Source organism: Mandrillus leucophaeus, unplaced genomic scaffold (assembly GCF_000951045.1).
Source record: "Mandrillus leucophaeus isolate KB7577 unplaced genomic scaffold, Mleu.le_1.0 Scaffold169, whole genome shotgun sequence".
Classification (NCBI taxonomy): domain Eukaryota; kingdom Metazoa; phylum Chordata; class Mammalia; order Primates; family Cercopithecidae; genus Mandrillus; species Mandrillus leucophaeus.
The window spans coordinates 3,465,563-3,479,341 of NW_012101687.1; positions in this window are offsets into that span (position 1 = coordinate 3,465,563).

Sequence of the window (13,779 nt, forward strand, 5' to 3'; positions counted from 1 at the left end):
TTTAAGCATTTTCTGCAAAAGCTGTCTTCCTGAATCCTGATTGATGTATCCGTTCTTCTTCATCATCACTGAGATACTTTAAAATGCATTTGAAGAAGCCACCTGATATCTGGAACAAAGGGCATATTAAATTAGTCCCAATGCAGCCATGCATCCAGGGGGCCCTTGATTAATGTTAATTGGTGATGACAACATCTCTGTCGTGTAAATTAAGAATGGCACAAACAAGACATAGTGGAACATAAAACAAAAGTCATCTGCAGGAAGGCAGCCCATCTTATAGAGTAAGAAAGGCACAACTCTGGTTGTGCACACAGCTTTGTTACCACAAAATGCTAAGGTGAAATCAGCAAGAGCAAGTGTGTAGAATGTAGCCTGTCTGCAAAACAAGGGCAATGATCACTGCAGAAGAGCTCTGCTGAACAGGGAGTAAATGACAGAAAACCAAACAGCAGATGGTAAAAATAACTCAGTCACATCCCAGGCTTGCTGGAGAAGTATCATAAAGACTTAAGGAAGAAGATTTTACTTTAGTGTTGTTAAACAAAAGCCTCCCCAAGTTTAAGAGGCAAACATATAGAAATGGAAAAAAAAAAAAGTGACAACCTTAGTAAATGACTTTTGTAGCCTGTATTTTACCAGCTCTTATCTTGTCTGCTACTACAGGAAACAGTACCCAGTACCCTACAAAGTTCCATCCACTTTTTGGGGAGTCCCTAGGAGGTGTTTCACATGTGTTGGCAGCAACCACATAGCATATGCTGGGCAGCACTGCCGCTTGTTCCAATAACCATGCATCTGTAGGTGTCACTCTTGCTGCTGGCTATCGCAGTCACTTTAGCTTGGTACTGAGTCTGGGCATAGCAACTGGGCGCAGCCACTCCTCAAATTGCCTGGCATTGGTGGTAATCTCTGGCAAAGCACCTCTCCTTTTTGTGTTACCCTCTTTGAAGTGAGTAACACTATATCTTAGAGAACCTTCTTTTCATTTGTATTTTAGCCTTTCTCATCGCCAAAGGGCTCAAAATGAAGTCCATGGAGTCTAAGCCAAAAAGTAATTCCTCAAGTGACAGATCTCATGCTGTGCTTCTCCTTTCCACTAGCTGAGGCCCTCTTACTGGGACAATGGTATGACACCTGGCTCACTCTTCCCTTCGTTGATTTCTCTGTTTCTCATATGAATAGATTTCTGTCTATTGCTTGTGAGAGACTGAATTTGCACAACCTCTATGAAGGGCATTTTGGCAATTTGATCCAGGAGTCCCTGTTCTATAAATTTCTCTTACAGATAGTCTCACATATATGTGAAAAAAGTATTCATTTAAGGTTGTTTAATGTACTGTTTCTAGTTACAAAAGTTACAATTTAGAGAGAACTAGTCAAATAGGTTACGGTTCATCCAAATCCAAAGAGTAGCGCAGACTGTTCTGCTCCTTTGGGCCTTCTGATCCTGCATGGATATGTTAGGTCCAGCTAGGATAATAGATCCTACATTAGGCATTTCAACAAAGAGAACTTAATATAAGCTATTGGTTCATTAGTTATTGGAGAACTTAAAGCCAAAAGGCGAAAGAAGAGGAACTCCAGGAAGCAGCTCATACTGTAAGACTGAGAGAACAAAAGGAAAATGTTGAGGTTACTAGAATGAGGAGGTTTGTAGGAGAGTCCTCCTGGAGTTGGTCAGACCACTGAGACAGGGCCACTGTCCCACGGATGGAGTGCCTCTGAGGGGACAAAATGAGACTGCCTCTGGGAACGTATGGAAAAGAGAAAAGCTGGAGACTGCCACTGTAGGATAGAAGATCACTGTTCAGGTGCTGCGGGGAGGAACAGCAAGCAAAACAGAGCATCCCAGGCTTTCCCTAGCCTCCTTTCTTGGCAAACAGAACAGGGAGCTGGCCATGTGATTTGCAGAGTCTGAAGGGTGAGACTGGAACTGACATGCAACAGCTTATTAACTTGCACATTTCCATATAACCCCTAACAAGCAAGAGGCACCTCTTTATGAACTAACATAGAAGACTGTCAAAGAAAAAAAGCAACGCTTAGAAGACTGTGTATGGTATACCATCAGTTGAGATAAAAGAAAGACAAGTGAATAAAAGAAAGAAAAAAACTGTCGTATGATGTATAATGATGTCATTCACAGGCACTTTCTCCCTCACTCATGAGTCCAACTCCATTAGCGGCAGCTATAAAGAAAAGAGCATTTTATTCAGTTTACTGGTAAGATATAGAAACTTCAAGGTATTGATAGTTACCACTGAGGCTATTCTCCTTAAATAAAATAAGTCCATTGGCCCTTTCTAGATTTATCTTGACATGTACATCACAAAAAGGCTGTTGCTCCTTTTAGAGACAAAAACATATCAAAATCCTTTGAGGCAAATTTTATTTGCACTTGAAATATAAATATCCTCATCTACTACTCATTCTATTAAAAAAGGAAGTTGACTGCTTCACAAATTAATAATCTCCTATCATTTTCTCAGTAGCAGTTAAACAGTGGAGAATTTGTATTTGCCTCTAACTATATTTATTTTTCTTTAACAAAAGAAAAGTGTATATGAGCAAACACATCAGACGAGGGTTGAAGAAGGGACATACAAAGATGAATAAGACATAGCCCCTGTCTTCAAATGTAATTATAATCTTCTAATGGGGGACCGATACATACACAAAGAACACAGGAAGTAAAAAGAAAGGAGAAAGTGAGAAAGGGGCTAAATGTGAGCACCTTGGTATTCTAAAGATGCTTTTAAACCTGGAGCCAGAAAGTTTGATCTAAGATAGGTGATTAAAGAGCAGGCAGGATAAAGAAGCTGAATTTAAATTCCATCCTGGGAAACACCTGATCTAAAGGCCTTTCACTTATTTTGTTCTGCCCTGGGTAGCTGAATCCAAGCCAGATGTTCCTTGAGAAGATTCAACTAACATTTGCTCGAGATCACTTCCTAAAAAGGTAAATTACTTGCTTTCTGTTGTCTTTTCTTTTTTCTTGTGGCTTCAGAAATCAGAGTAAAGCTGTTTTAGAAACTACTGTTTTACCAATGTAGTGATACACAGCCTTGTGTTTACGTAGATGTAATTTTCTCTGAAATACCTTACAAGGTAACTGAAATGCCAGTCTTTGGGCTTGGTAATGCTCTTTAGCTCTGCTAACATTCTCTCAGGTGACACTTAATTGGGCTTTCATTGGTAAATCTTGAACTCAGCCTTTGCCAAAAAGCAATCAGGCTGACAACGGCTTTCTTTTGCATTTTTCCATAGGTATTAACTGATTTTTCCTCCTATGAATGAATTTCTGATTGCACAACTAAAAAAAAAATGACAAAATTAAATCCATGGATTCTGTCTGAGAAGCAAAATTGCTGATACTTCACATTAATGTCAGTAAGAATCGAATAAATAGGGTCTATGATTAAGACTTAGCAATGAGCCAAGTGCAATTTGCCCTCCAGACTTTTAGCCGTGAGATGCCTTTGTTGACAAGGGAGTGTCTGGCTTTTGAATCAGTGGGGCACCTTTTGGAGGGACTCCAGGTTCTCTTGACAACAGGACTTTTTTTTCTCTCTCTTTTTGGTGAGTCGAAAGGACTCCTCACCATACAAGGCCGCAGCTGAGTAAAGTAATTCTCAGTAAGGCATAAACCACTGGCAAGCCTCACATACCATAATAATAATGTTGTGCTGCAGTTGAACAAGGCCTAGGGAATACATTTGGGGCACCAAACTTCTTTCATTTTAATATCTTCACTGTATGATTCTGTTCTGGGAAATCCCTTTCCTTTTCTTCACTGATTATTCATTGTCCTAAATCACCATCTCTTTGAAAAGTCCTCACAGGGATGCAGATATTTTCTAGAACTGCTAACTGCTGATTTGAAAGCATGAATTCTCTCATCTCATCAAATCGGATTCTGTGTCTTAAGGTCAGATCAGCCTTTCTAAGAATTTTGTAAATCTCTACCTTTATGCAAAAATAAATTTTGAAATATTTCTTTTATCACAGATAATGTATATGCACCTATAATCCCAGCACTTTGGGAGGCCAAGGTGGGCAGATCACGAGGTCAGGAGTTCGAGACCAGCCTGGCTAATATGGTGAAACCCCATCTGTACTAAAAATACAAAAATTAGCCGGGCATGGTGGCACATGCCTATGAGTTTCAGGAAGGCTGAGGCAAAAGAATTGCTTGAACCCGGGATGCAGAGGTTGCAATGAGCCAAGATTGTGCCATTGTACTCCAGCCTGGGCAACAGAGCGAGACTCCATCTCAAATAAATAAATAAATTAAATAACTGCAGATTAAGCCCAGATTGCTTATTATTCTTTCTGAAATCACTGGTCTTTCTACTGATAATGGTATCTGAAGTATCAATAAGAGACCACAAATTTTTCAGAACATAAAGTCAGTTTCCTCTCCTTTGTGGCTTTTAATTGTTGATTCCCTTAAAAGATTTTTATGGCCTGGCACAGTGGCTCACGCCTGTAATCCCAGCACTTTGGGAGGCCAAAGCAGGCAGATCACGAGGTCAGGAGTTTGAGACCAGCCTGGCCAACATGGTGAAACCCTGTCTCTATTAAAAATACAAAAATTATCCAGGCATAGTGGTGCACACCTGTAATCCCAGCTATTCAGGAGGCTGAGGCAGGAGAATTCCTTAAACCCGGAAGGTGGAGATTGCAGTGAGCTGAAATTGCACCACTGCACTCCAGCCTGGGCAACAGAGTAAGACTCCATCTCAAAAAAAGATGTATTTTGCTGGAGCAATTAGTTCATAAAATCTTAGTACCACGTTATTCAATTCATCCTTCAACCTCTCAACTTCTATTAATTGAATTAATGATGGTTTACAGTGTAGCATGATATGTCCAAATGTAAAATACTGCACAAATAAATATATTGTTTTAGTATCATTGAGAACTATCTATGGAATCAGTTTCAGGAATCATACATATTTTAGTTAATCATGCTGTGGTGACGCTGAGACTGAGTCATTCCAAATTCATGCCAAACTCCTTCTCCTACTGCAGAAGCTGGAAAACTAAAAATCCCTTTGACCTTAGACCTCTTTGCAACTGAAGTGTGGGTATAATTTACATTCTGCTGATCAGAAGCACTTGCATAAACTGAGTTAGATGGGAAAAAAGCAGAGCACAGGTTTGCTCTGCTTTTGACAGTAGCAGCAACAGCAGCATGGTTCTGGAATTGGCAGCTCTAACAGCAGCTTCCTGGTCATAGCAGAGGTGAAGTCGGAGCTTGTAGCAAAGGCATCTCAACTTAGCAGGCAGATTCTTGGTTCCACGACTTCCTGACTGTAGGCTCCTTTAGTGAGTCTGTTCTGTGGTGTGGCCCTAGAGTCTACTTCTTCAGCTCTCGTAATGATTCTTTAAGCCACTTGTATCAATCATCGGTTGCCACAGTAATGCTGTATAACAAACACTCTCAAATGCAGCAACTTAAAATAATAACCATTTATTATTGCTTATGAATCTCTGGGTCAGTTGGCCAGTTCTGCTCATGTAGGTTGAGCTTGGCTAATCCCACTAAGCCTGCTTGTGGATTTGTGGCCAGCTGATGGGTTAGCTAGAAACTGACTGGTCTCAGTTGGCTTCAGCTAGGACAACTCTTCATGGTTCCACATGGGCTCTCATCTTCTAGCAGGCTAGCCTGGATTGTTCTCATGGCAAAGGAAAGATTCCAAAAGGGATCAAAAGTACAGAGGATTCCAAAGGATTTCAAAGTATGTGAGGCCTCTTGAGGACTTGGCTTAGAAATAGCATACCGTCACCTCTACCACATTCTGTTAGCCAAAGCAGGTTAAAAGGCCATCCCAGATTCAAGGGCCAGGGAAATAGACTCAACCCCTACATGGAAGGAGTGGCAAAGTCACGTTGTAAAGGAAGAATGAAGAATTGGTAGACTACTATTGCAATAGGTCTTCCTCACTACTGAATACCCTGAAAATACCCTTTCTGTTTTGAATAGCTAGAATAAATTGTATTATCTGCAATTTAACTCTGACCAATACAATGCACAGACACATATGTGCATCTTCATTCCCTCTTAAAACTCCATAAAATGACAGTAACTGAATGCCAGGGCAGACATGCATTCATCTCAATTTCCTCTTAAAACTTCATGAAATGACAGCAAATGAATAAAACAGGTATAAACCAGTGATGTCAAAGAGAATGGCAGAGGGGACAACTGTAAAATAGAAATATTAACAAATATTGAAGTTATGGAGAGCAGTCTGTTGCAGACGGGGTTCTCTGGAAAGCAGACTCGGAGATGAAGTTTAACGTGCTGAATGTCTGTTAATGAGGGTTCCTGAGATCAACACCTGTGGAAGGGAGGTCAACGGAGTAGAACTGGGTAGAAGGAGAAGTCAAGCTGCAAGGCAGGCCTGACAGCCTCAGCCAGCCCCATGAGAAATCATGAACTAAAATGGTTTGTCAGAGGTGTCCTGCCTTGGGCCAAAATGAGCCTCCTTAGGAAGCTGTAACCTTGGAAAAAGTGGCTATCTGCCATGGAGGTAACCTCAAAGGAGCTGACAGCAGAAAGCACTCTGAGTAAGAGCAGCAACACATCCTTCTTTGAAGTGGAATATGGACAGTGCATCACTGAAAGCATGTTCCTGTTTAATCAGTCAGTATTCCTAACAAGCAGTACATACTTGAAGGCTTACACACACAAAAAAACTCTGGTCCTATTGGGAGCTAGTTTCAATGCAGCTGTTAGACCCTTAGTCTTCAGACCTTCAGGAGTGAAGGAGAGTCCCTGTCAGCATGAGTTCCTTTTGCCACAGTGTAGAGTCCCAGATGGAACATTGCCTCATCCTGTCCAATTCCTGCCTTAGCAAAGAACTGACTCTTCCTATTGCCAGGATCCTAAAAAGAATCCTTTATCTTTTTCATAAGATTTCCAGCCAACTTCTGGTTCAAAACTCTCTGAGACAAAACACTGGATCTGCATCTCCTCCTTTCCCTTCCCTAGGCTGGTCGCCCCTTCCTTGCTTTGTGGCAAAGTGGTTATGTTTTGCTCCGGGGGCAGATCATCCACAGCCTTGTTTTTCTAGACATTCTGGGAGCGTTGGTGCCATTCAAACAATGAGGAAAGCCAGATCCAGGAGCAAACAGGACATTCTGCTTATGACGTCCATAGCCAAAGGAAGGATGGGAATTGGGTACAGAGAGGAGCAGAGAAACCCCAGCCCTAGAAGAGAGCAAGAAAAAAGGAACTGGATCTGAGGAGCTGTGCAGACTTGTATTTTTATCTATGAAACTACAAAACATGATATGAAGGAAAATTGTCCACATTTGTGAACCAAAACAAAAAAAATTGGCTCCCTAAAATTAATTCCAATTGCAGTCATTTATAAACCGGCTACTACCACTTATGCCTAATTACCATGCAGCACAGTAACAACCATACATGTCATAAAGTAGGTGATCAATTCATTGATTGGAAAGCTAAACGCTGCAACTATAGGGACAGACAATGTGCAAACATTTTGTGAATTGAAAAGTGTTACAGAAATGGGAGCAGTTCTTGTCATTAGGCTATGAAGAATATCTCCTTTTGTATCCTTCCTCATCTTTGCTGTTCCTAAACAATGGGACTCACATAGTTTAACTTCAATCATCTCTTAGTCTCAAATTATTCTAAACAATACTTGTTCTGATTATTATTAGTATTGACTACAATTGGTTAAGTCCTTGCTACATGTCTTTAGATTGTCCATGCTGTACCATAACATTTCAGTCAGGAAATCAGAGCCACTACAGGTTGTACAGAAATAAGCGGCTTCATATAGAAATGCAAGCTTGCCCAGATGTGAGAGAAGGTAAAGTAGTGAAAGTGTAGACAGTGACGGCCCAAAGACTGGAAAAAAAAGTTGCTGATGACTTCAGCCTAAAGCCTGGAGTATGGGTAGGGAGCTGATGGGTGAAGACTGAGAATCCTGCCATCACTACAGAGTGAGAGTTCATAGAAAGGGCTGTGGACTCCCACATCTTGTGACCCTGTCTGATAAACCTCAGCAAGATTTACCCTGAGAACAATGGTCTCCCCTCACTTCTACCTACCAAGTCTTGCACAAGTTGCAAACTCAAAGTCTCATTCACTAACTCCAACCTGGAATTACACGAGAAAGGAGATTCTGGGAAAGGTAGTTCCCAGCCTTAGACAAGCATGGCGCTGATGGTGTGGAGTGACCAACAGGCTGTCCAGCATACAGACAAGTCTACTATGTAGGATGTAGGTGTCATGGTTAATATTTTTTGGCAGATAAAATTATGAGATATTTAATAACTTGCCTGAGGTCACATGCTAATCAGTGACAGAGCTAAAAGTCAAACCCAGGTTGGTCTGATGCTCATGATCCTACCTTAACAACTCTTCTCTAACAGTCCTTCAAAATCTACATGAGTACTATTAATTGTCACAATATTTCTTCTAATATTATGTCCCTGTCTCTGTGACTACCAGAGGCATATATTTTGACTATTCTAAAACATTGTGGATAAAAGATATAGATCTTGGGATTACAGCAACGTGTCAGGGATGCATTCCTACTTTGGGGCCCAAGCTGGGACATTTCTGCTGCCCTCAGTAGCAGGTGAACTGTTAGGCAGCTTACAGAGCTGCATTATTAGAAAGTCCTTTTTCCTCCTCTGGTTGAAGAAAAATTAATATCTACAGTCCTCAATTCTCCAGTCTTTTCCAAGTACTGTGCCCTACACAATGCTTCCTTGAATGTACGTTTGGAGGGAGGAAAGGGCATGTGTTCTTTAACTTCAAATTGAATGTAAACAGCTTTAAGGGGAACATTTGGAGAACTTCCCATGTGCTCCTCTCACTTTGTGAGATAGAGTGGCTATTATCGAATTGTGGGAAATGCAATGGGGAAAGTTTGCAGCTGGAGTTGGTTTAACAGCAGAATGAAGAAAGGAGGGTGCATTAGGAACAATATGCATAAGGGGCAAGAATGTATGAGCTCTCATGGGCCAAGCTGGACAGATGGAGAGGACCAACCTGGAGTCATGTTCAATCCCGCCTAACAGTATTCCCTGGAGGGGAAATGTGACCCAACTGTGGATTGCCAGAAGTCCAGGTGCTGAAAGTGAGGTCAGTGTGGTCCCTGAAGTGCAGCCCTGCCCACAAAAAGGGAGCTGCAGTCAGAGGTCCTCACTGGGTAGGCCTCCGAAAACATCCCTCAAGGGAAAGAGCCAGCAATTGTGCACCTGCCACCTCAGAGGAAATCATTGGATTACAAACTGCACAAGCCACAAAACGCCTTTTTTCATTAATCCTCTCTCCTTGTGAGCCCAGCTCTGAAAATGTCAGAAATAGCATCTAGAAAGCAGAGAGTAGTAGAAGGAGAAGCCGAGAAGTAGAAATGTCAAGTACGCATCTCTTTGAACACAGATATCCAAGTCCTAACCAGACACATGGTTGGGAAGGTAGAAAGACAGGAAGAAGGGAAAGGGGAACCAGATCAGAGTTTTATGCTGTATGAGAACTTTAAAAATCATGAAACGGAGGCTGTTCTTCTGACTAAAAGTAACCAAAAGATTTTTTATTTCCTAACTAGGAGTAACTGAAGAAGTTTGGAACCTAGACGAGATTGCATCCGGGAATGGGATTTAGCAGGGAGAAATGGGAAATAATAAAGTCTTTCCCCTATTCAGTCCAACTTGTAAATAAAATGATCATACCAATGTAATAGAAACAAGGAGAGAACATAAAAGGATTCTTAGAAACTAAAAACATTATAGGAGAATTTTTAAATGGCGTATAAGAGTTAGAAAATAAAGCTGAGGAAATCTCTTGGAAACTAGCACAAAAAGAAAACCATCAAATAAAAGACAATAAAAGTCAACAGTTATCAGGAAGACCCAAAATGTGACATCATAACACCTCTGTTTGAAGAAAGAGAAAACCAGAAAAAAAAAACCAAAAACGTAGAGAAGGAAATTACCAAAGAAACAATGCAAGAAATCTTCCCAGAATTGAAGACATAAGTTTCCAAATTAAAAGTGCTCACCCTGCACATGCATTAATTCATTCTGTAAATATGTGAATGCACCTTTTATGTGCTACGTGCAGTTCTGGAACTACGGCAGACACTAAAACAGGAAAGTCTCTGCTATGGAGCTTGCATTCTACTGGAGGGAGACAAGTAAGAAAGAAAGAAAGAATTATATCATGTGTCAGATGGTGATAGGAATTATTAAGTAAAATAAACCTGCATAAAGGAATATGCGATGAGGGGGTGTGGGGGAGGGATCACTGTTTGAGATCGTATGGTTAAAGATCTCTCTGATAAGCGACATTTGAGCAGAGGGGGTGAGAGATGCAGATATGCTAGAAATGTAAGCACAGCAAGGGCAAGGTTCTTTGTCCACCTTGTTTACTGATGTATCCCAACTACCTGGAGCTTAGTTGGTACTCAACAAACATTTGTTGAATGAATGAATCTGTTCCATATGCTCTTGCATAAGGAAAAGCATATGCAAAAACCCTGAGACAAAAACAAGAAAGCTAATATGGCTGTAGCAGAGGAAGCTCTGGGGGTAATGGTAGGTGATGACCTTGGAGGCAGTGGCTAGAACTTTCGATTTTATTACGAGACATGGAAATTCATTGCAGAGTTCTGAACATCATAGTGTCATGATACAATTTACATTGTTATAAAACTTACCCTTGCATCTGTGAAGAAAATAGATGGCAACAAGACAAGGATGGGAGCAGGAAGACCCTCCCAGTCCAGGCAAATATTACCAGTGGCTAAGAGTAAGGTAGTATCAGTGAAGAAGGGATCCTATTATTGATAGATCTTAAAGCAGAATAGACATGGCTTGCTGATTAATTAAACGTTATGTGTGAGAGAAAGAGAAAAGTTAAGGATGAAGCCAAAGTTTTTAACCTAAACAACTAGGAGGATGGAGAGGGAAACAGAGGAACCAGTTGCAAGGTGAGAAGTTAAGGGTTATTTTGGATTTATTAATTTTGAGATGCCAAAATGACAAGTGGAGATGCCACATGGATTTCTTTGCTAAATAAATAAATTGGCAGAGAAATTGCATATTCAAGTTTATCCTCCTCAATATAGTGTATCTATCTCAAGGGCCACATGAGTGACCTGATTTTAAGGCTCATTTCCAATCTTGACAATGCAGAATTCCTTTTCTCACAGCTAGAGTAAAAGCTGTTGATTTTCTCCTTTTACGGTGCCTGCAGGATTTTTTCTTTCATATGTTCACCCTTCCTTTTCCACATTACATCCTCCCTCTTTCCTCTATATTCTTGGGGCATAGGTTCCTCTTATTTTGTGTGTGTTGCAGGGGAGGTAGAGGGAAAACAAGCAAACCCTTCATTTGGCCATTCTGTTCTTTCTTCTTCATTTCCCTAACTAAACTTTGTCACTCTCCCCTCCAATCATGGATAGAGTTTTCACTTTTTTTTTTTTTTTTTTTTTTTTTAAATATTGAGACAGAGTCTCACTCTGTTGCACAGGCTGGAGTACAGTGGTGCTATCTCAGCTCATGGCAACCTCTGCCTCCTAGGGTCAAGCAATTCTCCCACCTCAACCTCCCAGGTAGCTGGGATTACAGGCACGTGCCACCACACCCGGCTAATTTTTTTTATTTTTAGTGAAGATAGAGTTTCTCTATGTGGCCAGGCTGGTCTTGAACTCCTGACCTCAAGTGATCTGCCCCCCTCGGCCTCCCAAAGTGCTGGGATTATAGGCATGAGCCACTGCACCCAGCCTGAGCTTTCACTTCTTAACCCTGACTTCCATCTTCAAACCCATCACCAAACCAGTCCTTTAAAGGCCAAGCCTTTGGGCTGTTCTCCAGTCTCCTTCACCCTCGGTGCGGCTCTGCACCCTTCCCTGTGTTGACTTCTCATTGTAGGCCTCCCCTGGGATTCATCCTTGGTCACCTGCTGTCCTATCTGCATGCTTCCTCCCTCAGAAAGCTCATCCATCTCCATAACTGCAGTGAGCACCTCTGCACTGATGACTCTCAACCATAATGTTCAGTCTTGACTTCCTGTCAGAGCTTGGACTTCCTGAGAGGTAGTTAAGCAAAGTGGTGGTCTAGAATAAGCACTGGATTCAGATGGCTTGGGTTTAAATCCCAATTTAACTGTATAAACTTGGGGTCATCTTTAACTTCTCATCCTTCATAAAATGGGGATAATAAGAATATCTGTCTCAAACAGTTTCCTTGAGGATAAAATAAAGGATAAAATAAGTTTACATGTGTAAAACACCTAGTGCCTGGCACATAGTAAATAATAAAGGTTAGTTATCATATTGAACATCACACTTTCACCAACCAACTCAATTTATACAACACCACCCTCCTCATTTGTTTCTCTCCCCCTTTAATCAACTGTCCTCCTATTTTTCCATGGCGTCTCTATTTCTCAGATCCACATAATAGAACATTTGTAATAATCTCTGACTTGCCTTTTACTTCAATTTCTTTATTCAGTCAGTTGACAGACAGATCTTGCTAATTTTCTTTCCTTTTTTTTTTTTTTTTTTTTGAGATGGAGTCTCACCCTGTCACCCAGGCTGCTGCAATGGCACGATTCTCCTGCTTCAGCCTCCCAAGTAGCTGGGATTACAGGTGCACACCACCACACCCGGCTAATTTTTTGTATCTTTAGTAGAGACAGGGTTTCACCACATTGGCCAGGCTGGTTTCGAACTCCTGACTTCATGATCCACCCGCCGCAGCCACTCAAAGTGCTGGGATTACAGGCGTGAGCCACCGTGCCCGGCCAGGTCTTGCTAATTTTCTTAGAAATTTTTCCTTTGATATGTCACTTAAACCTTTTGCTTTCCTCTTCTGCCCTCTACTATGCCTCAGTCCAGCCCCAGCTCCTCATGCCAAGGCAGCCAGGGCTACAGCCTCTTCGTAAGTCTCCATGGACTCAGTTCCGCAGCCCCAATAGTGGAAATCTTCTTTAGATCCCAAATATTGTTCTTTTCTTCACTCAGAAATGTTCAGTATTCCCAGTTTCCATTCCCATCAAGTGCAGAATCCTTTAGCTAGAGAGCACTTTCTAGAACTTCCACAATATGGCTCCACTCCGTACAACCTTATTTCCTTCCACTTTGCCTGCCCTGTCTCCCTACTGCACCAAGACCACGTCACATTCTTTCTGGTCTCTGCTTCTTGCATTTTGTTCTCGCCTAAATTTCCCTCCTCGCTCTTCTCTACCAATCTCAATCTACTTGTTCTTCAGTCCGGCTCAATCTCAGCTTCCTCCCTGAGGTACACAAACCCACTTGACCTCATTCTTACTATTACTACAGCACCTGAAACCAACATTTGACCCTGATGACACATTGTGGCATATTATTCCATGTGGTTTCAAAATGTAAGTCATTTTTTGTGTGTATTAGATTACAAAATCCATTTTCTAAAGTTCAGTGTCCCTGCCCCACCCTTCCCTACTCCACACCTGGAAAAGCCATGAATCCATAGAAAAGACTCATAAATTGATAAAATATAAAAATACTACTATAATACACACTATACTATATGCCAAGGAGCTTTACATATATTTGTTTAATCCTTACAATAATTCTATATTAGAAATAGTAGAAATATTATTATCCTCATTTTACAACTGAGAAAACTGAGGCACAGAGAGGCTAAGTAACTTGCCCATGATTGATCATGATTGATCACTGACTCAGAGTAATCTTCACATGTGGAGATACATGAAGGAATGCAAAAATACAATCT